The sequence below is a fragment of the Eschrichtius robustus genome, chromosome 10, assembly GCF_028021215.1.
Source record: "Eschrichtius robustus isolate mEscRob2 chromosome 10, mEscRob2.pri, whole genome shotgun sequence".
In the NCBI taxonomy this organism is placed as follows: domain Eukaryota; kingdom Metazoa; phylum Chordata; class Mammalia; order Artiodactyla; family Eschrichtiidae; genus Eschrichtius; species Eschrichtius robustus.
Window position 1 is genome coordinate 26,377,265 of NC_090833.1, and position 24,141 is coordinate 26,401,405.

Sequence of the window (24,141 nt, forward strand, 5' to 3'; positions counted from 1 at the left end):
GCTTTCCCAGCAAGCTGCTGAAAACAGTGTTTCACAAAAGTTACTCATTGGCTACATGTTCTTTTAAGTGTCTGGAATGCAGAACAAGTTTATTTTTTAGTATCTTTCTGATGTTTTTCAAGGTGCATATTTTAAGTGAGTATTTATTGATTTAATGTTTATAATAAAGACAAATCCAGCTCTAACAACGAACATCTACTTACTAGTTTCCAGCTCCTGCTCTTATGAGTGATGACCTTGGGCTCCATGCATCAGTTTCCACATCTGTAAAAGAAGTATAATTAAATACTTATAGGATTGCTGAGGATTTTTTAAAATTAATTTTTATTGGAGTGTAGTTGATTTACAGTGTTGTGGTTATGAGGATTTTTTAAAAACGTATATAAGGAACATGAAAATCTGTAACTGCTAGCTAATATTATCTATGTTCTTCTTTTTTTTTCTTTCTTTTTTTTTTTGATCACAGGGCGCGACATGTGGGATCTCAGTTCCCCCGCAAGGGATCGAACCTGTGTCCCCTGCATTAGAAGCATGGATTCTTAACCACTGGACCACCAGGGAAGTCCCTGATCTATGTTCTTATAGCTTTACTGTGAGGTGGCCTAGGTGAGGTGAAGAGCCCTAAATTTGGAGTCAAGAGTTAGGTATCGGACTTCCCTGGTGGCCCAGTGGTTAAGAATCCGCCTGCCAGTGCAGGGGACACGGCTTCGAGCCCTGGTCCGGGAAGATCTCACATGTCACGGAGCAACTAAGCCTGTGCGCCACAACTACTGAGCCTGAGCTTTAGAGCCTGCGAGCCGCAACTACTGAAGCCCATGCACCTAGAGCCCGTGCTCTGCAGCAAGAGAAGACACGGCAATGAGAAGCCCATGCACGAAGAGTAGCCCCTGCTTGCTGCAACTAGAGAAAGCCCCCGTGCAGCAACGAAGACCCAACACAGCCAAAAATTATAAATAAATAAGTAAATTTATTTAAAAAAAAAAAGAATTAGGTATCTAGTCCAGGAAATCAAAAGCAGAATATGTACACATAACAAAAGAAATTCATTATATTTAAACAAATCTTTAAAATCAACAGTGATCATTTAAAATAAAAAACCTAAATATGACTAATTGTATCTAAGTTCTCCTATTACTATTTATTTCTGTTAGTTCACTTTGTCATTTGCTAAAACTCAGCCACCAGGCATGTGGCAGTAGGGCCAAAGGTTTTTTTTGTTTGTTTGTTTTTATTTAATTAATTTTTATTGGAGTATAGTTGCTTTACAATGTTGTGTTAGTTTCTACTGTACAGCAAAGTGAATCAGCTATACGTGTACATATATCCCCTCCTTTTTTTGGATTTCCTTCCCATTTAGGTCACCACAGAGCACTGAGTAGAGTTCCCTGAGCTATACGGTAAGTTCTCATTACAAAGGTTTTTTAAAAGTGGAAAAGAAAGTCTTAAAATCGAGAAGAATTTTTTATTGATATCTCAAATCCAAGAAATGGTTGTATAGGCTCAGAAAAATCCATACAATGCAGGAATTGTTATAATAAATGTAAATAAGTAAACTATAGCAAATGGGGAGCATTTTATTTTACTTCATTTTTCTGTGAATTGTATAGAGATCACCATTGTTCATTGGTCTAGCTTCTGGATCAGCACTGTTCTGTTGGAGCACAATTTGAAAACCACTGATCTATTCCAGATGAGAAAATGGTCTCAGGGAAAAGTGATTTGCCCAGAATTACAGACCAAGGTATTGAAGATCCAGACCTACCCAGTTCCTCTTTATGGCAATTTCTGCTATTCTAGCAAAAGAGGTTTCCTTGAGCTGGTATTAAACCAAAAACTCAGTTACCTTCTTTTTTCCTTCCCTCCTTCTCTTCCTCCTCCCTCTGTCCCTTCCTTTCTAAGGTTTCCCAGAAATGAGAAACTGTACTTTACATGACCAACAAAAATTAACGGCTTAGTCAACCAGTAAATAATTTTTATGCTTTCTCTAAGTTATTTTGATGATTTTCAGTTCATTTCATCTTTTTTTCTAACCCAGAGGATTAGCAAAACAGCTAACCGTGGTCTTCATATATCAACATCTTCTGCTCCTTGGGAATGTTTAGGGTTTTCCTTCACCTTTTTCTTTTCATCTTTCACTCTAAAAGGGTTTTTATAGGCTTAGGACCAGGAAAAAAAAAAAAAACAAAAAACAAAGGTGGCGTAAGGATTTTTTCACCTGGAAAATTATAATTCTGCTTTTATTTCATATAGAGATATAAATGGAGAAACATAGCACTATTCTACTTATCAGGGATCATGTGAAAGAAGAAAAGTTCATTGTTCTGGCCCTTTTGTGTTCACTGTATATCATGCAGCATTCACAAAGGAATTATTCCTATGATTGAGAAGAGAGATAGGCTGGTGCTCTCAATTGACTTACAACAGAGCCCTGAATTTGAAATTAGTAAGGACTTTTTAAATATCATGAACATGGAATTATAGTATCAACTTGGTTATCAAATTAACTCTGTGTATATGAGAACTGAATGATAAAGCATATAACATGGAAGAAGAAAAGCAATAGTGCTCGTTATTACCGTTCCATTTGACTATAGTCAGGATCTAGTAGATGCTCCTGTGCCATCCACTGAGGAGACTGCAAAATCCAAGGCATCACAGGTGACCTGTCACCTGAACAACAACTCAGGAACATAAACCCTCATCAGGCAAAGGGATATGGTATTTGTAAGAGAAGATGCACAGATTTTGTCTGGAGGCTGGGAAAAGCCTTAACGCACTGGATCAGAAATAGGAATCTCTGACATCTGTAAATGATCTCACAAAGCCTTTCCCATGTACATTTGTAAAATCTAGTCTTCACAGCAGTTTATGACATGAAGATTATTTCTTCTGTTTTATATTTGGAGAAACCAAGGCTCAAAGCAGTCCAGTGACTTTGCCCCAAGATCATTCAACGAGCACTTGAACTTGAATTCAGGACTTCTGATTCCAGATAGCATCATCTTTCTCATTGTCAAGTATTAAACTCCCAAGATGACATAGTCATATGTTTTTTCCATTTATCTATCTATCTATAGATATATTTCCTGTTTATTTAACAAATACAGAAAAAGAATATCTAGTCCCAAAACACAGAGAGAATTAGTATTATTCTCTGTGTTTCTTGTCTGTATTTCTCCCTTTGTGGTTTGATAGTCTATGTTCTTTGCTTATTTTTTTGGGTATGTGCATTTTGTGTATGTAATCTTTACATTGACTTGTGATGTTCACTTTATAGATTAAGAATATTAACTCCTTCTAATATGTAATAAAATATTTTTCTTAGTTTTTATTTACTTTTAACTTTAATAATAATGCTTTTTGATACCTAAAAGTTACAATTTTTATGTTTAAATTTATTGATCATTTTCTCTATGCGTTCTATCATTGGTATAGTTTATACTTTCAAGCCCCCTAATAGGACGACTATTCATTTACATGATTGGTTGTGTTTTTACTAATTCCAAGATTTTTATTTTCACATTTAACTCTACAAACTATGTACAATTTATTTTTTAATATGTGATATGAGGTAGGGGTTAAACTTAATTGCTTTCCAAATCATTAACTAAATCGTCTCAGCATTATTTAAAAAGCATCCTTCCTGAGACCTCCCGGCTCGACTGGCTGCGCAGGCGGCGGTAAAATGTCTGCTCCAGGATCCTACCAGGCGGCTGCGAGACCTTCCTCGGTGCCGACCGCGCCCCCGTCCTATGAAGAGACAGTTTCTGTTAACAGTTACTACCCCACACTTCCGGCACCCATGCCTGGGCTGGCCTCGGGGCTCATGACGGGCCCGGATGGGAAGGGCATGAATCCGCCTGCGTACTACACCCAGCCAGTGCCCGTCCCCAATGCCAATGCAATTGCTGTGCAGACAGTCCGCGTGCAAGAGCCCATCTCCTTTTTCGACCGCCCGGTCCAGATGTGTTGTCCTTCCTGCAACAAGATGATCGTGACTCAGCTGTCCTATAATGCCGGCGCCCTCACCTGGCTCTCCTGCAGGAGCCTGTGCCTGTTGGGGTGCATGGCGGGCTGCTGCTTCATCCTTTTCTGTGTGGACGCCCTGCAGGATGTGGGCCACTACTGTCCCAACTGCAAAGCTCTCTTGGGCACCTACAAGCGTTTGTAGGACTCAGCCAGACCTGGAGGGAGCCGCGAGCTGCAGGAAGGCCTTTCTGACTCTCACCCGGCCCCGCCCCTGGTGAAGGCTCTATTTCGGTGGTCTCATCTCTCCAGGGTCTCCACCTTCGTGTCTTCTTTTGGGGGGAAAATATCGCAAAAATAACACACCTCCAAACCCCAGACATTGCTGCTTGGTGTCGTGCACAGGACATGCAAAGACATTCTCCTTGAGTGCTGGTTCAAGCGTTTCCTGCCTCCCCGTCTGTGACCCCAAGTCATCCCATCCGACTGTAATCGTTGTCTCGTCTGAGTCTTCTGGTGATTTGCCACTGGCTGGCTTCTTTTTTTTGCCTCAGTGGGCCTTTCTTTTGGTGGTCTCAAACTGAGAAGCCCCAGATTGCCTTATTTTTGAAGCTGTTCTGGCCCCAGTATGGCTGAACCAACCTTTAGTGCCTACCGTCATAGCCATCTGTTTCCACTTCTGATGACAAAAATCTTCCCTTACAGTCTAAGGGCTTGGCTCTCAGATTCTGCAACTGCAGGCTTTTAAATAGCACACAAACTCACTTTAATTTCTTAATTCGTTTTTAAGTACAGGGAGGGGTTATTCACACCCATCAGACACAAAGCCATGAGGTCATAAACGCAGGCTAGGAATAGAAGGCTGGATCTTTACACTGATCCGCCTTCTTTGGACCAGATCCTCAGCCACTTTCTACCAAGGGCTTTTTTTTTTGGTAGAGGAATTGTTTGTATTAACAGTTTTTGTGACCTCCTTTTGGTCTTAAACACCTTTGAACATAATTTTGAAAGGAGGGATTTATAGAACCGTTTTCCTTATCCATATGACTGGTATCATTTTCCCATTTGCCAATGCACTCTCACTTTTTTTTTTTTTTGCCTTAACAGAAAAAGTAATGGGGATAATTTCATCCACTGCCTTCACTTGGGTTTAGTGTGGTTCCTAAAGACCTCCATAATGGAACTCTTAAAAAGGGTCCCCTTTTGGGTTCCTGGTGGATATTTGGAAAGACAAAGGAAAGCGTGTTTGAGCACGTCTGAGTACCACGGTGCTGAAAAGTGCGGGGATCTGACGGTTTCAAAGGCATCTGAAGTCTGGATTTTATTTTTCAGAAATCAATTTGTTGTATAACATCTGAAGACATGATTTCTAGGACTGAAGCAGCAAGCCAGAGTTCTTGGTTCGCTGCTGTGTCATCTTTGAAATCAAGACAAAGCTGGGCTCAACTTTCAAGAGTCCCTGTTTTGATAATAAATAGGCACAGGGAATGCATGTGAATAATATTATGTAGAAATCAAGCCTAGGTCTTGATCGAAAATCTGTATATTGGTTGAAAATTATAGTCATAACCCATTGATTCAGCTTATTCATTTGATGTTTTGAAAGTTCCAGTAATTAGTTTTGCAATGACTATGGATACTACATAGTACTTTGGTGTTATCTGCTTTTCAAAAATAAAGTCTTTTGTTCACTATGAAAAAAAAAAAAAAGCATCCTTCCTTTACCCAAGTAATTGAAAGGTCACCTTTATTGCACACTACAATTGTGTATGTAGTGACATAATGTTCTAGACTATCCTTTTGTTTCCATTTATCTGTCTACATTAGGAGACATGTGTCTGTTTTATTCTTGGTTCTTATATACTCTTTTATTATCAGGTTTACCCCTTTAAGCTGAAAAAGATCACAGTATTGTTTAGATTTTATTAAATATTTGAGTGAAATTTCTTTATACACAACTCAGTCCAAATTCCCTCAAGAAGTACACAGGTTACTGTTTAGCTCATGCCCCCAAATGGTGGCTTTATCATTTCACAAAATTATAGGCACATTAGTGGATTAAAAATTCATTCAAAACTTTACATCAGCTTTTTCCTTAATATAGTTAGGTTCAGTACTCTGAGTCTAATATCTTACAGTACTCTTCACCATTCAACTTTGTTTCATCTCACTAAGAAATCAGTTAATCGGGACTTCCCTGGTGGCGCAGTGGTTGAGTCCGCCTGCCAATGCAGGGGACACGGGTTCGAGCCCTGGTTAGGGAACTAGATCCCACATACATGCCGCAAGCCACAACTAAGGAGCCCTCGAGCCGCAACTAAGGAGCCAGCCTGCCGCAACTAAGACCTGGTACAACCAAATAAATAAAAAATAAAAAAAAAAAAAAAGAAATCAGTTAATCAACTGTACTTCAGTAAAATTTTTAAAAAAGACCAAAAAAAAGAAATCAGTTAAGGTAATAGAGCAGTGACTTCAAAATTCATAAAGCAAAGAGGAACAAGAAAATTCAATTAATGCAGTAAAAGAAAAATATAAGAAAAAAGGTATAAACAAACAAGAAGAAATGAAAAGAGAAGACACAAAGACAATGTTAGAAATAAGATGTCAGAAATAAAGCCGTTTGGTTAATATATTCATGTCCATTTTCAGAATAAATGTTAATGGATGAAGTTTCTCTATTAAGATATAGAAACTCTCATACAAATAAACCAAAGAAATAACCATAAACTTTAATCAAATTTATTAAATGGGTTGTACAATTCCTCTATATCCTTTTTTTAATCTGAGGGTCACAGAATCTGTCAGTTTGTGGAAAGAGGTGTTAAACAACATGATAGTCTAAGAAACAGAAAAGGCAAACAGCTATTTAAATAGGTCATAAATAAAAGTAAGTGACCAGAAATTTTTGAAAATCAAATGGAGTAATCAGAAATCAGGTAAGTACTATCAAAAAGAAAGCAGGAGAAAACATGGTAATAGTAGACAAAATAAAATTCAAGACCAAAAATACTAAATTGAAAAAAAAATTTTAGTTGATCAAAGGAATAATTTACCATTTTTTGTACCTGATAATATAGCTTTAAAATATATGAAGTATAATCTGTCATATCTACAAAAAAAAGTTTACAAAACTATAATGATAATTCTAGATTTTTGACATGCCTCAACAAAAATGACAAATTAAGTGGCCCCCAAATACAAAAGGATATAGAGGAATTGAATACATATTCATTAAACTTGGTCATAGATATATGTATAGAACTGTGTGCCTGATATTCTTTTCCAGTACCCATAGAACATTTACAAAAATTGGCCAGTCATTCAGCCACAAAAATAAAAGCTCTAAAAACTCAATAAATATTGAAAGCAGAATACAGATCAGAATGCAATAAAACTATAAATAAACTCCAAAGGACAGAAACATACACATACACAAACTATATACTATAAAACTTTCATAATAACTTTTGGTTAAAAAGAAAACCAAACTGAAATATAGACTATTTTAAATAGCAACAATAGAGAGAATACAAGATATCAAAACTTATGTGATATGACCCAGTTGTAGCCAAATAAAAATTAATATCACTAAATGTATTAGTTAGAAAACAAAATATTTAAAATCCACAAATACTCAATTGAAAGAGCTAAAAAAAATTTTTTTAAGTAGAAAGCATTGAGTGCTAAAGCGGAATTCTATGAAAATTAACAAGTAAACTTTACCAATTAAACTATCAACAAAAAAATCAGATAAGTCAGATGAAAAAGAAAACACAAATGCATAATATTAAGATAAGGAAAGACATAGCTACAGACACAGAAGAGATTTTAAAGTTATAAGAATATTATAGGGACTTCCCTGGCAGTCCAGTGGTTAGGACTCCACGCTTCCACTGCAGGGGGCACGGTTTCAATCCCTGGTTGGGGAACTAAGATCCTGCATGCCTCGCTGTGCAGCCAAAAAAAAAAAAAAGGATGTTATATCAATAAAATTAAAATTCTCAGGTGGAAAGGATAATTTTCCAAAAATCTATATAGTAATGAAAATTGACTCAAGAGGAAGAAGAAAAGAAAAATGACCAATTATCACATGAAAAGAAAAAACATAGCTAAATCTCCAAACCCCACACTAGAGTACTAGGTAAATTCTAGTACACCTTATAGAAACTGATAATTCCTGTTTATAAAATATATGTATGTATTTATGTATTTATCTTTAAACTCATTATAAAATAATAGATATTCACAGAAAATTTTTTTAAATTCAGAAACTTTTAAACATAAAAGTCCTAGGCCATTTAAAGAGTTTATACTCATTCTTTGTGTCTAGTGTTACTCTGTCAGCCCACAATCCAACAAAGAAAACCAAATACATCAAATTTTATAAGAATATGACTCGTAAATATAGATGCAAAGCTCCAGTATAAAATGTTTTATATAAAATCCAACAGCATATGAAAGAAATGATTCACCATGAGTAAATAAGGCTACCCTAGAAAAGCAAGGAGGCTCAAAACCAGGATATCTATTGATAATAATACATTACATTAACTGAACACAGTAGAATTACGATGTGATAAGTTTGATAGATGCCAAACAATAGTTGATAAAATTTAATATCTATTTCTGATTTAAAAAAAGCAAAAAAGAAGAACAAAGTTGAATTTTTATTAATCCATACGAATGATATTTTTAAAAATTATTATCAGGTTATGTTTCAAAAAATACAGCAAAATCTTGCTACTGAAATATGAGAAGCATTCCCATTAAGGTCAGGAATTGAAAAGGAAAATACCTCTTATCCATGGATACAATTCAACATTTCACTAAGGTCTCAGCTTTTGAAATAATTCAAGGAATAGTAAGAATAAGTATTAGGAATATGTCATTAGAAATAATGACAGTTTTGCAAACTGTCATTATTTGCAAATGCAAATTAAGAACTCTCAAACAAACCCCTTAAAAATTAGTAGAACTCAGAATTCTGTAGGGAAATATACAAAAATCAATAGTTTTCCCATACTCCAGTAATATCTAAATGGATTTGGATTCATTCAGCTTCAGTTAGAGGATGCTGAATTAATCGAGTTTTAAACCTTTTTTGCTAAAAGGGAATGTGGAAGAAAGCAGATGACTGGTATGTTCAGTGGCCCAATAACTTCTTCAAGGACCTAGGCAGTTTTCTTCCTTCTGCCCCATCATCTCAAGTTGTTGCATTTTCCTCTTCATATTTGTGGCCTCATGGCCACATTATGGCTATCCCACTCAGGTGTCATTCCTGCTCATCAGCCGTGAAAATGGGAAGAAGGGAGAGCAGAAGCAAAGGGGCTTTACTTGTATCAAGGAGTAAAAAGTATCATAATTTCCCTATCACACATTGTGTAATACTAGGTAATATGGTCAGCCTTGGTGGCAAGGGTGCCAGGGAATGTGAGCATGTAGCAAAAGTCACAATCATTTGGATTGCCATGACTGGTTTAGACCAAAGATGGCACATTGCTGACCCCAAGTAAAAGTAGGATTCTGTTAGCAAGGGAGAAGTGATCAGAGAGCTACTTGGTAGATGACTCCCAGAGTATCTCACTATACCAAGCAGAAAATATGATGGGGATAGAAGATCCCAATCACTCAAATGAAAAGTTAAAAAAAAAATCATGGGACTTCCCTGGTGGCGCAGCAGTTAAGAATCCACCTGCCAATGCAAGGGACACGGGTTCAAGCCCTGGTCCGGGAAGATCCCACATGCCGCGGAGCTACTAAGTCCGTGCGCCACGACTACTGACCCTGTGCTCTAGAGCCTGCAAGCCACAACTACTCAGCCTGCGTGCCACAACTACTGAAGCCCGCACGCCTAGAGCCTGTGGTCGGCAACAAGAGAAGCCACTGCAATGAGAAGCCCGGGCACCGCAATGACGAGTAGCCCCTGCTCGCCACAACTAGAGAAAGCCCGCGCACAGCAACAAAGACCCAATGCAGCCAAAACTAAATTAATTAATTAATTAATTTAAAAACATCATAACGGGGGAGGGATGAATTGGGAGTTTGGGATTAGCAGATGCAAACTATTGTATATAGAATGGATACACAGCAAGGTCCTACTGTATAGCACAGGGGACTATATTCACTACTCTGTGATAAACCATACTGGAAAAGAATATGAAAAAAGAATGTATATATGTATATGTATACCTGAGTCACTTTGCTGTATATAGAAATTAACACGGGCTTCCCTGGTGGCGCAGTGGTTGAGAATCTGCCTGCCAATGCAGGGGACACGGGTTCGAGCCCTGGTCTGGGAAGATCCCACATGCCGCGGAGCAACTGGGCCCGTGAGCCACAACTACTGAGCCTGCACGTCTGGAGCCTGTGCTCCGCAACAAGAGAGGCCGCGATAGTGAGAGGCCCGCGCACCGCGATGAAGAGCGGCCCCCGCTTGCCGCAACTAGAGAAAGCTCTCGCACAGAAACGAAGACCCAACACAGCCATAAAATAAAAATAATTTAAAAAAGACATTAACACAACATTGTAAATCAACTATACTTCAACAAAATACATTTTTAAAAATTCATAACATATCTAGAATAAATAAGCAATGAAATATATAAAACCTATATGATGATATTTAGAAATTTTACTAAAATACTTTATAAGACGTGGAAAAAATGGAGACACATCACATTCTTATATGAAAAGCCTCAATATGGTAAAATTTGATTCTCTATATAATAATATACAAATTTGTAGTAGTCCAAAACAAAATGGCCTTTTCTTTTTTAACTGGATAACTGATTCTAAAGTTTATCTATAAGAGGAAATTATTTAAAAAATAAGACTAATATGAAGCTTAACTCCTCATCATATCTCAAAACGATTATACTGATACATTGACAAAAACAGTGTGGTATTGGCACAAGAATAGAATACAAATAGCAGAGTACAGAATGGAGCACAATAAAGAATACAAAGTCTGAAACCACCTATATACACATGAGGATTAGAGTATAATGAATTTAGTATTTCAAATCAGTTGGAAATAATTGATTATTTTAGATTTAATTTTGGAAAAATGTCTCCACTTGGGAAGAAATAATTATAGTCCTTTCTCACACCATGTACAAAAATAAATTCCAGATGGATTAAAATTATAAGAGCAGAAAAACAAAACTGTAACATACTGGAGTCATGGAGGAATATTTTTGTAATTGTGGGTGTGAAAAGATTTTCTAAAATGACATAGATTGACCAGTTAATCTACATAGTAAATTCTGTAGGTGAAGAAAGTTAAAAGACAAATGATAGACCTAGAGAAGATATTTACCACATATATAACAAAGGATAAATTAATTTACAAAGAATTCCAATGATTCAATAAGAAAAAGACAATCTACATTTTTCAAATGAACATAGGATATCATCAAGCACAGAAGGCATATGAAAAGGGCAAAATACATATTAAAAAGACATCTTATCTGTAATAAGTATGGAAGTGAAAATTATAATAATGGTAAAATATAATGATAATATAATAAAATAATATAAAAGTGAATAAAATCATTCGTCAGATCATTAATATATTTTGAAAATTGATAGTATTCAGTGTTGATGTGGATATACAAGTACTAAGTTTGTGGAAATGTAAACCTGTACAGTGGTTTGGTGGACAATAGGGTGATATCTATCAAAATTAAAAATATTCATACTTTCTGACCCAAAAACTATACTTCTAAGAATCCAACCTATAGAAATATTTGCATATGTGCACAAAGGTATTTATTGTAGTATTGTTTCTAATAGAAGAAATCTGAAGCTACTTAAATGCCCAACAATTGTAGAATTATTTCATAAATTATAGTGTGTAAATTTGCACTATTAACGAGTTTTTATGTTTTCATCATAATTAAGATAGATCTGTTTGTATTGACATGGCAAGATCTTCAAGGTATATCATGAAATGAAAAAAATTGCCATATTTATTTTTTAAAGCTAATTTTAATATTACATTATTACATTATACATTATATTTATCTTAGAAATGTTATGTTCATATATTATATCGTATAAGCATTCAAATGCATAGAACAACATCTAATAGGATGCTTTCACAGATGATTTCTTATAGATTGGAGAATATTAATGCAGGGAATAGGGGGAAAAAATTATCTATAAGGGGGCTTCAGTATTTTAGTCTGTGCATTTCTAACTTCTCAAATTTTTCAAAATGAGCATGTATCATGTTGCTTTTGCAATTAAAAATATTTAAAAAGGGACAACTTAGTATTTGGATAAAACAGACTGAGGTTCAAATCCCATATTTATCACCTAATAGCTGTGTGACTTGAATATTTTTAAGTTCTTAGAGACTCAATTTCTTTATCTACAAATTAGGTAAAATACTACTTACTTCATAGTTGCATGAACAGATCAAATGAGATTATGTATGAAAAACACCTGGCTCATAGTGGGTGCTCAACAAGTAAGTGTTGGTTTCTTAAATGGCTGAGGTTAGAGATAAGTAAATTATAGTCTTTATCGTTTGCTTTTCTTAGCTGGGGTTACAGGAAGCATACTTTGATCAAGCAGATTGGATCAAGCATTTGTACTTGAAATTTTCATTGAAAGATGGCAGATATGGTCTATGTTTTGAGATAAATATTTAATTGTTTGATCATTCATTCATTTATACAGTGAATATAGTGTTATTGACTACGTCAGCCAGTGTGCAAGGTACTTGGAGGTGTGAAGATGAAGAAGAGATAATCCTGTCTACTAAGGAGATTGAGGTTTGCTTTAATTTAATGCTTTCAGTTTAGTGAGATAAGTGCAATTCCAGAGACATTTGTAAAATGCTAAGGATATAAAAAAGAATAGTGCTGAGAAATCACAGAATCAGAGAATTTTTGAATTGAGCAAGACCAAGAGATCATTTATTCAACTTCTCATCCAATGCAAGAATCCCTTCCACAACATTTTTGGAAGACTGTAAAACAGTTTCTGCCAACATGATAACTATGATTTACTGAATGTTTACTATTGTTCCTGACACTGTCCTAACTCTTCACAAACATTCTCTCAACTTAAACGTCACAACAAAACTGAAAGCTAGTTACCATTATTCATAATTTATGGGCCACAAGAGGTTAAGTAACTTGTCTGAGGTCACACACCTAATTCACGGAGCTGAAATTTGAACCCAGGTCAGCCTCATCCCAGAGCCTATGTTCTTAATTTGAACCACTACACCCTACTGTCTTCACAGTTGGGACCTTTCCAATGATAAGACACTCAATATATTGAAAGACTCTTGTTTCACGTCTTGTACATTTCTTCCCTATATAACGTTGGCATCTGTCTTCCTGGAGCATCAGTTACATACCTCAATGAGCATCAAATAACACCTCCAGTGTAATTGGACTTACCACAAATGCAAAAATGTTTAAGACATGGTTTCTACCCTCGCACAGTTTATACTGTTGCTTTTTCTATTTGGAGAAGTGCAGAATGTCACCTGCTCTTCTACCAGGGAGCCCTCCAAAAGTCTGAAAACAATCCATCCTTCACCCCTTCCAAAAAACATTCCACCTCTCACTGAATTTTTTTGTTGTTGTTCCACATTGAATATCCTCAGTTCTTTCAACTGTTGCTGTATTTCCAGAGCCTCTCCATCTCAATTTTCTTTCTCCAGATATGTACCTGATACTGTCTTTAAAAGACAGGGTTTTGAACCAAAACAATGAAGTTAATGCTATGGTAGTACAGAGGAGATTTAGCTGACGTTTATTTAAATGTCAACTTCAATTAATATTTGCACTAGTGTCTCTAGCTTTTGATTGCAATCATGTTATTTACTTATATTAAGTCACGTTAATACCACTCAGTGCCCCCTCACTTTTTTTTAAATTTTATTTTAACAAGTATTAGTCTATCCAGGTCTTGGTTTTCTCCTTCATTTTACTTGTGCAACAAACTTTTTAATTCTTAAATCAAGACCTTATTGTTATCCCTATTAAGTACAATCTTTTAAATTGGTTTATCATTTCAGACTACCCAACTTTTTTTCAGTCTTGATATTGTTTTCCATTTTATTAGATATCTCTCCCAGCTTTACAGAATTCTCAATCCACAAAGCCCAATGTTTTTGTGATTTCTTTGAAAGATCAAGGCAAAGGAGGGAGTTTTGAACTGTGCTACTAATGACCTCTTCCAAATTGGAATAGATACATTAATCAATCCTCCTTTGTTATTATTGTTCAATCAGGGATGAAGTCACATAGCTAAGTTAGTATCTGACCTACATAGTAAGAGAAACTGATTGTTATATATGCTCAGATAGCATACAGACATGCGTGGCATAGGCTCCTACGTGTGTTTGGGGAAGGTCCAAACAGGTAAAACACATGATCAGTGACATGGCATTCAGCAGATAAAGGCAAAACAAGTTTTTAGTTTTTTGTTCGTTTTTATTTTCTAAACACTTAAGAGAGCCATTACTTCTGTGGATTCATCTGTAGCCTCTCAATAGGCTAGAGGGACAATGTCAAATCCTGATTGGTTCAAAGTAGTTCTAGAAAAGCAAAAGTAATGTCCTTTATATTGACGTTTCTCGTGGTCTGACCTCCTCCAGGATAACCCAGAGAACCTAGAGAAAAGGATATACTACTTGTGCTTCAGCCAATCCCCTATTAATATCGTTGCTTGCCACCATGTTTTTTTTTTTTTGGCCGCACCACATGGCTTGCGGGATCTTAGTTCCCCAACCAGGGATTGAACCTGGGGCCCTGGCAGTGAGAGCACCAAGTCCTAACCACTGGACCACCAGGGAATTCTTGTCAACACGTTTTTTATTTGTTTGGAATAGCTGAGCTCTTGAATGAGAACCTGGACTTCAGATGGTCTGTGTTGCAAATTACAGGCATATCTGTGTGGATAAGCTCCCTGTAGAAAGTTAAGAAACCTTACTAAGATATGTATCTATCATCTCTTTAATAAAGGCTCATTGCTTATCAGGGGAGAAATATAGCTTCTTGAGATATGGTAGTAGTTCACTGGACAAACTTATGAATAATTTTACTTTAATGAGATATTCACATAGACATGTGCACTATTAAAACATTAAAAAGTATTAATATTTATTTTAGCTAGATGAAGTCTTTTTTGGTACTAGGTAGATCAAAATAATAAGTTTTAAAATAAAAAGAAGAATGCTATTTAAAATATTTATATTTTAATAATTTTCTTTCTGTCATTTTCTACACAGCCAAAACTTGAAGATTTTCCAGTTATTTCTAGATACAAAAATGCGAGCAGAGTGTTATGCCTTCTTATATTAATCAAGCCATATTTTATTACTCAAAATATGTGATAACTATTGCTAAAAAATAATCTCTCACCCACTGCATATTTTCCCCCAATCTAGCAAATGCTTAAGAAAAAAAACCACTTGACCATTTGTACAAGACTTAGTTCACAGTCTAAGAAGAAACAAAGTCCAGACAATCTACTACTAGGTGCTGTGACCAGTGTGACCACCATCACATTTGCACTGTCCTCAACAACAAATGCCCATATTCCCTCGGCCTGCCTCAGGGTTTACCTGCAGCTGTGATGGGCATTTCTTGGGCATGCAAACAGTGTCCTACCGCAAGTACCCATGCTTCTCTGTTTCCCTGCCTAGGGACTTCTGCTAGCACCACAGGACATGCACAAGGCAACCCAAGAAATGCAATTTTCAATCAATGAGTGTATGAATAACTACCCCAGTTTGACCCTCTTGACAATGCTGAAGCATATTGTGCATGTTTCCTCAGAAGGTCTCCATTCAATTGAACCAGTTGCCCATAGCAATGACATGCTCATTAATACATCTATTGTCTTCTCTCAAATCCTTGTCTCAGGGTCTACTTTTGGGGAAACACCTCCTCCTTCACCATTTCTATTGAACTGTCAGTGAACTTGATTATATTAGCAACTCCCAGAGTGAGAAAGAATCCTATCTGTAGCTCAGGTAAGATAACAATGGAGCAGAGGGAAGGTGGTGTTATGGGAAAAGCATGGAAGTTAGAAGAAAATCTAACCAAGACCTCAAGTCAAATCTCAGCTCTCAATGGTCTCAATCTTTCTATCAGCAGATCGCTTTCTCCTTGAACATGCTCTTCAGTTGACCTGTGAGATTGCCCTATTGATTCTCTTCCAGTCTCACAAGCCATACACTCTCAGTCTCCTTTGCCTGACCATCTTCATTTTCCTACTTCTATTGGTTGGAGGGATCTAAGCTCAGTCTCTAGACTCCCTCCCTTGGCTATGTAAACCCACTCCCAATGTACTTTCACCCAGTTGTGTGTTTCAAGTACCATAAATATATGGTGACTCCAAAACTTACATCTTTGCCTAAACCTCTCTTCTGCACTCCAGAACACTGATGTCCAAGTGCATATTCAACATCTCTGCTTGGATGTCTAATAGGTATCAAACTTAATACTTCAGAACTGAATCCTCGATTTCCACTTCACCCCATCCTCTCCGATGGTAAATGGCAGTTCCATTTTTCCCAAAACTCCTGAATCATGTTTAACTCATTACTGTCTCACACAGTATGGTATCCATCATCAAATCCTATCCTTCCACTTCAAAATATGTCCTTAATGTAGCCATCTCTTACCTCCTCTACTGTTAATCTGGGCCAAGGCACCATCATCTCCTGACTGGATGATTTCAATAGCCTTCTGACCAACCTCTCTGCTTCTACCCTTGACCTCTTAAAGTTTATTTTGAGTGGCCCTTTTAAAACATTGTCAGATCTAGTGACTGATATGCTGTGGTACCCCAACTCATACAGAATAAAATCCAAAGTATATTGGATCATCTTGGACTCTAGGGTCTGATATGACCTTGTCTCCACTACCCTTTTGGCTGTAATTTTTACTACCCTCTTTCTTGCTCAGGCTGCTTCAGCCACACTGGCCTCCTCTCTCTTACTTGATTCTTGGCACTTGCCGTTCCCTCTCCCTGGAATTTTCTGCACTCATGTATCCTCAGGGACACATTCTCTTCACCAAGATCTCTACTCAAATGTCACCTTACTGAGATGATTTACCCCACCACTCTATCACACCCACTTCACACATAAATACATACCTATACATACATACACTGTCCATCTCTGTTAGCACCATCTGACCTATTACACATTTCTTTAGTTGTACATTATCCTTCTCTCCCAACTAGAACATGAGTTCTTTGAGATCAGGGATTTTGATTTGTTCCCTGTTGAATCCCCAGCACCCACCACAGTTTTTGGCACGAAAATGCACCCAACACATATACTGTGAATGATGTAATAAGCCAGCTATAAATCAGGGAAGGTTGGTCTACAAGATCTCCTATCTCCCTCTCACTCAAATACTATATGATCTTAGTTGACTCTGAAAGTATAGAATATGCGCTGCAACTTGTTTAATCAGACAAAAGACTTTTCACTCTCATTATTAATCTCCAAAACTTGCCTGTTACTCACATTTCTTGATTCACTGAGGAATATCTGTTGGAATGTTTAAGTTAAATTAATTTTATAAGTTTATATACCTATCTAAAAGCACTTTAGACCAACACAGTAGGTTTTTTTTCTTCCTACTTTGATTATATTTTCTGTAAGCATTCCAATTTTCCCCAGGTACATTGTTTTTCCAGTAGGATTTGGATTTAGAAGCAAAAAGGAGTCAGAATTCCTCTTCCAATCATGAACTGGCCCTTCTTCCTAAACATTTCCACCCACCAATATTCTACTTTTAGAAAATCAAGAAAGACAATAATACCAATTTTGCATCTATCCAATTAACCCAGGACATAGAGTCCTTTTCTTTTGGGCCACACCGTGAGGCATGCGGGATCTTAGTTCCCTGACCAGGGATCGAACCCGTGCCCCCTGCATTGGGAGCACAGAATCTTAACCACTGGACTGCCAGGGATGTCCCTGGAGTCTCATTCTTTCTTCTTCTCTACATAAACCAATAGGTGTTCATTGTCTTATATTTTCTCCACCTGTCTTAACTGATTATTGCTTCATTTCTAATCTGAGAAATTATTTAGAAAATTATAAAATATCTATCTAAAAATTATAAACATGTAGTTGTCTTCTTTTAATTCTTTGCTTAAAGCTGAAGTCCAGTTGTTTTTCATATTTACCAAAACAATGAAGTCTGATATTTCTTTGAGATCTGCCAGAAATAAAACTGGATTTCAGCCTTATACAAACCCTAGTCAATCTTAAGTACAAGTGGTCATTGAGTGCTAAACTTTATTTTTTAGGCTCTTCCTTTCCTTAGTGTGATTTTGACCTAGTCATTTCTCTTGTAAATCTTCCTCATCCTTTTTTTTGGTAGTTCAGAAATGCTTTAAAATTATTTGCCGGGCTTCCCTGGTGGCGCAGTGGTTGAGAATCTGCCTGCCAATGCAGGGGACACGGGTTCGAGCCCTGGTCTGGGAAGATCCCACATGCCGCGGAGCGACTAGGCCCGTGAGCCACAATTACTGAGCCTGCGCGTCTGGAGCCTGTGCTCCGCAACAGGAGAGGCCGCGATAGTGAGAGGCCCGCGCACCGCGATGAAGAGTGGCCCCCGCTTGCCGCAGCTGGAGAAAGCCCTCGCACAGAAACGAAGACCCAACACAGCCATAAATAAATATTATTTGCCCAGCTAGACTGAGATCTCCTTGATTCTTACATTTCCTAAATACCCCACCCTTCACTGTACATTAAAAATGCAGAAAAAAACAAAAATTAAATACATGTTAAAAATGAAGAAACTCTGAATAATGATAACACATGTGCTGGATCTCTTGTGAAAATGGTGGTTCCCTCCTTTTTTCTTGAGGATCTTAAGTTATTCTCATTTCTGGTGTAATTTTGGGGTAAAAAGTCACTTACGGAGCCTTCTTGGTAGGTTTCAATGGTCTTTGTGTGTGGATTATCAACAGTGGAAAGGGTGAGAAGAGAGAATAATAACAATGACAAAAAGGAAGATTAGATTCCTTCAATTGATTTGTAAATACCTATTAAGTGCTTGTTCTGTGCTAGGCAATGTGCGAGACAAAGGGAATACAATCATAAGCAAATCCAGACAACGTCACTGACCTTCTGGAACTTACATTCTAGTGAGTAGAGTAGGAGAGGCTGGGCAAGTGGAAGGAAAAATGACTGCACGTGAAAACTGTGAAATTGCAGCTGTGATCCTTGTTAAGGAGGACAGGACCACCGCAGCTGTTCAGGTTAGGCCTTACCTGAAAGCACCAGACCAAGGGGTGAGTGATGCCTGAACGAGCCAGCCAGAGCTCTGTCGGCTATTTCCTGCTGGCATCTGGAAGAGGGACAAATTCCGGTAATTCCCACACAGGTGGGACAGCAGGGGCCCAGAAGGAAAGGTTAGTTGAGCTTCAAATATTTGGAGAGGTCATGGAAGGTTTCTTTGAGAGGGAGACAAACAAACAAACAACGCCCAACGAAGTCAGATTTGAAAAAAAGATGAAAAAAAAAAAAAAAAGAATTAAGGGGGATAGAGATGATAGTGGGTGAGGAGGACAGTGAGAAGCCCATTCGCTGCGCTGGTAGCAGCTTCTGCAAAGAGCCTGTGCATCGTGCCCTGAACAAGCTGAAGGAGGCTGGACTGGAGCGAGAGATGGAGGAAGTTGGAGAGGTGTTTTAGGAGCCAACCATGTGAACTTGAACATGGAGGCTGTATTAAGGGCTGAGTGTTTAAGAGTGGTGTCTGGTGCTGCACTGTGGAGGGGCAAGGGAAATATAGACCGATTGGAAGGCTATTGAAGTGGTGAGCGAGAGACGGTGATAGCACCATCTGGGGTCATGGCGGTATCTATAAAAACGCTTAATAAAAACATGTTACAAGGGTTATGAACCTACTCTGTATAGAGTGTGAAGAATAGAATTCAGAACGCTTAAGACCCAGAGCGTGGTGTCCAGCCTTAGAAAACAGAGCAACACTATTATGATTTGTTTTGTTATTTGACAACGAAGGCTCTTACTTGTATGGTCGGTCCACTCAAGACGGCTGTTCTCTTGCTCTCTGTACCTTCCCGGCCCAGCCAGTGTCTGCTTCGCCTACACCCTACTCACAGGACTGATCTTCCTACGTACTTGCCCCCGCCCCAGCTAGTGATTGTTCTTATCAAAGGGGCGGTGAGGGGCGTGCCCCTCTGCTGTTTCCCCTGGTAACTAACAAGCCCACCTGAGGTCAATTCCCCCACCTGAGGTCAATTCCCCCATAACTGGCAATCTGCCTCCCCTCCCCTCCCCCCGCAGCGAAGCCTGCCGCCCTGTCCTGCCCGCGGTCTGCAGCTTACGTTGGAGGGTTGCTCCAGAACCTTTCTTCAGACATGTAAGCCCCGGCCCCATCCGGTAAACCATTGAGGTCTCTGTTGCTGACTCTGGGCTCTTTCTTCAGTCTTAAAGCTGGGCAAGTGCAGGCCTTATAGGCCTGCGGGGTGCAGCCCAACATTAGGTAAGATGGATTGTATTAATTTTTGGCTCTGTGCGGGTCTCAGATGTGCCCTGAACTTAGCTCCCTAAAATTGTTGCCGTCAGACTTGACTACTTGACCTTTACCTTGTTTGCATAAATGTGAAATGCTGTATGAGCTACTCAATGCAACATAACTGTTTTAATGGAAAACTGTTTTAATTATTAGTTTAATAATCTAATTTACTTTAACAATCTAATACTGTTGAATAATTAGTTGTTTCAAAATTCTGGTTATTTTCTTAGGATAAAGTTCTGGAGAGAGGGTTTCTGGGTCGTAGAGTATACATATTTCTAAGGCTTTTTGTACACATTGTTAACTTCACCAGAAAATTTTGATACTTTATGATCTCACTAGCTGTGTAGGAATGTTTGTTTCTCTACACTTGCACCAACGTTGGATGTTTTTATTAAGAAATTGAGCTTTCGGGACTTCCCCGGCGGGCCAGTGGTTAAGACTCTGCCTTCCAATGCAGGAGGCGTGGGTTAGATCCCTGGTCGGGGAACTAAGATCCCACATGCCGTGCAATGCGGCCAAAAACTTAACAAAAAGAAAAGAAAGAAGTTAAGCTTCGCCAATCTTATAGATAAAAGAGAATCTGATTTTTAAAAATATGTCTCTATTACAATATGTAAATTTTTTTCAAAATTAGTATCCATATGTATTACTTTGTGAAATTTTCTTACTGATTTTCAAGGATTCTTTACATTGTAAAGCTCCTTTAACCTTTTTAATAGGATTTAAAACATTGTCATTTCAGCATGTATAATTGTTTTGCTCACATTTAATGAGGAAACTTGTTTGTTTTAAAATTTTAGAAAATACTTACTAATGGTAATTAAACTCATGTTGCATTTTTGCATGAGCAAAACTTGCAGACTTTGGTTATTCATTTAGTCTCTATTTATTCTACTTTGTTGCAGCATATTTGAGGGTATAGATTTTTGAATTAGAATTTTATAGGTAGTTGGTCATTATGTTTGTAATAGTGATCTAGAAGCCAATGGTACACTACTAAATATTTAACAATTGGGTCTTTTTGTAGAATTTACTGCTTACTGCGGTGTAAATACTCCCATCACAATTGATTTCAGGTTACCAATGTGAAGTTGCATAATGGACTCTCAAAAACAGCTTTTGAAGTAATGCAGGATTTGTAAATGCCAGCTGAATCATCAGAGTGGTTAAGTTTTTGTTCCACATAATTTTAGTATTAGATATATTTCAAAATTTTTGCATATTGATATATGGAGAATATTTGATTAATCAAAAAGCCCATTCACCAAATTAGTCAGCGAAATGAAATTTACTTGTCATTTCTCCATTTAAGTCAACATATCATGGGAAATTCTAGGAGTCTTTGAATTTACTAAGAAATAATAAAATATTTTAATTCAAAGTTATTTTCTGCCATATCAAATAAGACCCGGTGGGGAGGGTGAAATCATAAGAATTCGGATTAATTCATCTAGAAAAGAAGAGGTTAAGGATTGTATGAATACTTATCTTCTTTTTTTTTTAAAAATATCTTTATTGGAGTATAATTGCTTCACCATGGTGTTAGTTTCTGCTTTGTAACAAAGTGAATCAGCTATATATATAAATGTATCCCCATATCTCCTCCCTCTTGCGTCTCCCTCCCTCCCACCCTCCCTATCCCACCCCTCTAGGTGGTCACAAAGCACCGAGCTGATCTCCCTGTGCTATGTGGCTGCTTCCCACTAGCTATCTATTTTACATTTGGTAGTGTATATATGTCCATGCCACTCTCTCATTTCGTCCCAGCTTACCCTTCCCCCTCCCCGTGTCCTCAAGTCCTTTCTCTACATCTGCGTCTGCGTAATACTTATCTTCAAATGCCTGAGTGATGATGGTTAAATTAAAATAAAACCACCACAACCACCACACACACACACACACTCTTCCCTATTTTCATGGAGTTAAGAACAAGAGAAATTAAATGCTAAAACAGGAGGGATTTAGCTTGAAGAAAGAAGGCTTACCTAGTTGCAAAGATTATCAAGAATGACCTGATACTAGAGAAAGCCCGCGTGCAGCAACGAAGGCCCAGTGCAGCCAAAAATAAATAAATAAATTTATTTAAAAAAAAAAAAAAAAAAAAAGGATGACCTAGTTTTGTTTTCTCCTTTTTCTATATAGCTATTGAAATAATGTAATTTTGTCTCAGATAATTTGGGTGTGATTTTATAATAGCTCTAATGAGTTTCATACATTAAATATACTACTTTTGTTTTTCTCAGTGAGAGAAAGGGAATGTATTAAGCAAAAGCAACTTGGAATCTTGAGCAACATGGAGCTCTCGACATCCAAAAGTTTCGAGTGACACTGAGCCATGATCACCCTTGTACGGTGGAGAACTCAGTGATTCAGGGAGGAAAGCCTCAAGATGGGTTGCGGGGGAGGGGGGAGAATGGTAACTGGAAAATTCATTCGGTTGCTTTAAAAGATGAGCTTAACTCTGGCTCAGGATTCACATTTCCCACTTGTGTCTTGTCTTCAGAAATAAAAAAGAGGAAACCACCAATGAGAACATGTGGTATTATAAATCATCCCAGCTGTTGTTAGAAAAATGAGTAAGGGTTCTAAACAGTTTCAAAAGGTCTTTACTAGCCCTTTTCACTCACCTTGAGAAGAACCATAGACGTAAGAAAACAAAAGGATTTCTTTTTCTTTCCATACACCAGTCATCAGCAGTGTTCTCTTTGGGCTCCTGGCATCTGGGTCCAGTTGCTGGGTTACAGGCAAATATAATCAAAACAAACACTAAAAGGTACTCTTTTGGCTCTTAACATGTTGGAAAGGTCTTCTGCCTTCCATCCTCTAGGCTGGCCAGTTCTCAATGCAAAAGTGACTTTCCCATATGCTGTCGTCCTTTCCTTTTCTTCCTGTAGGACAACTCCTGATTATAAACTTGTTGTGGAGTAGAAGCTCTTAATTAGGAGGCCATTAGACCTTTAGACCTTTTCTCCAACTTCCTGTTCAGTAGTACCAGGAATTCCAGTCCCTACCACCCTTCCCTGTCCTCTGAGAGCTGGTAGGCTGGAGAGGCTCTTCCATGGCAGCATTAACCCTTTGCTCCCCTACTGGCCAGTTACCAAGGATAGATTTTCAAGGAAACAAATGGTATTTTCCACTCAGGATTGCACTGCCAGATCCAGTGATGGACTTCCTGCTTCTCAGCACTTGTGATGTGTTATACTATATTTGAACTTGGACAGGAAAGCTACAGGCATGTTTAGAAGTTTGGGAAATAAGATCTATGGCAAAAGTCAACCCGTTAGCCAGTTTGTCCAGAGTATTTTATTAAGGTCCATGGGGTGCCAAGCACTTGAATAGAATCAGGGCATTCCAGCAAGCTCTGCAGAGGTTAAAGGCACCAGGATGACTTGTCCTGGGAAAGAGTGAGAGGAAGCTGTTATAAATCCTCCAATATTTAAAGAGGTACTATTGAGAAGGTGGCAACCAATTGTACATGAACACTGCTAAGGCTAGAACATGAGGAAATACACTGGGAAGATAGACATTCTGTTTATTTTTAAGGAAAAATTTCCCAATAGTGTAGGTTGATAAATACCTTAATGGGTTCTCTAGAAAGGAAGTATGGCCACATTTCCTTTCTGAAAACCTAGAC

General features: G+C 37.7%; 1 non-coding gene and 1 pseudogene across 1 annotated transcript; one reads left to right on the top strand and one right to left on the bottom strand.

Annotated features, from left to right (window-relative positions):
* The first annotated feature begins 3,685 nt into the window (after positions 1 to 3,685).
* LOC137770592 (lipopolysaccharide-induced tumor necrosis factor-alpha factor homolog pseudogene) lies at positions 3,686 to 4,178 on the top strand (annotated as a pseudogene).
* A 10,534-nt stretch (positions 4,179 to 14,712) lies between these two features.
* On the bottom strand, positions 14,713 to 14,785 carry TRNAE-CUC (transfer RNA glutamic acid (anticodon CUC)). The gene has a single exon. It is a non-coding gene; the product is annotated as a tRNA-Glu (tRNA).
* Between the last annotated feature and the right edge of the window lie 9,356 nt (positions 14,786 to 24,141).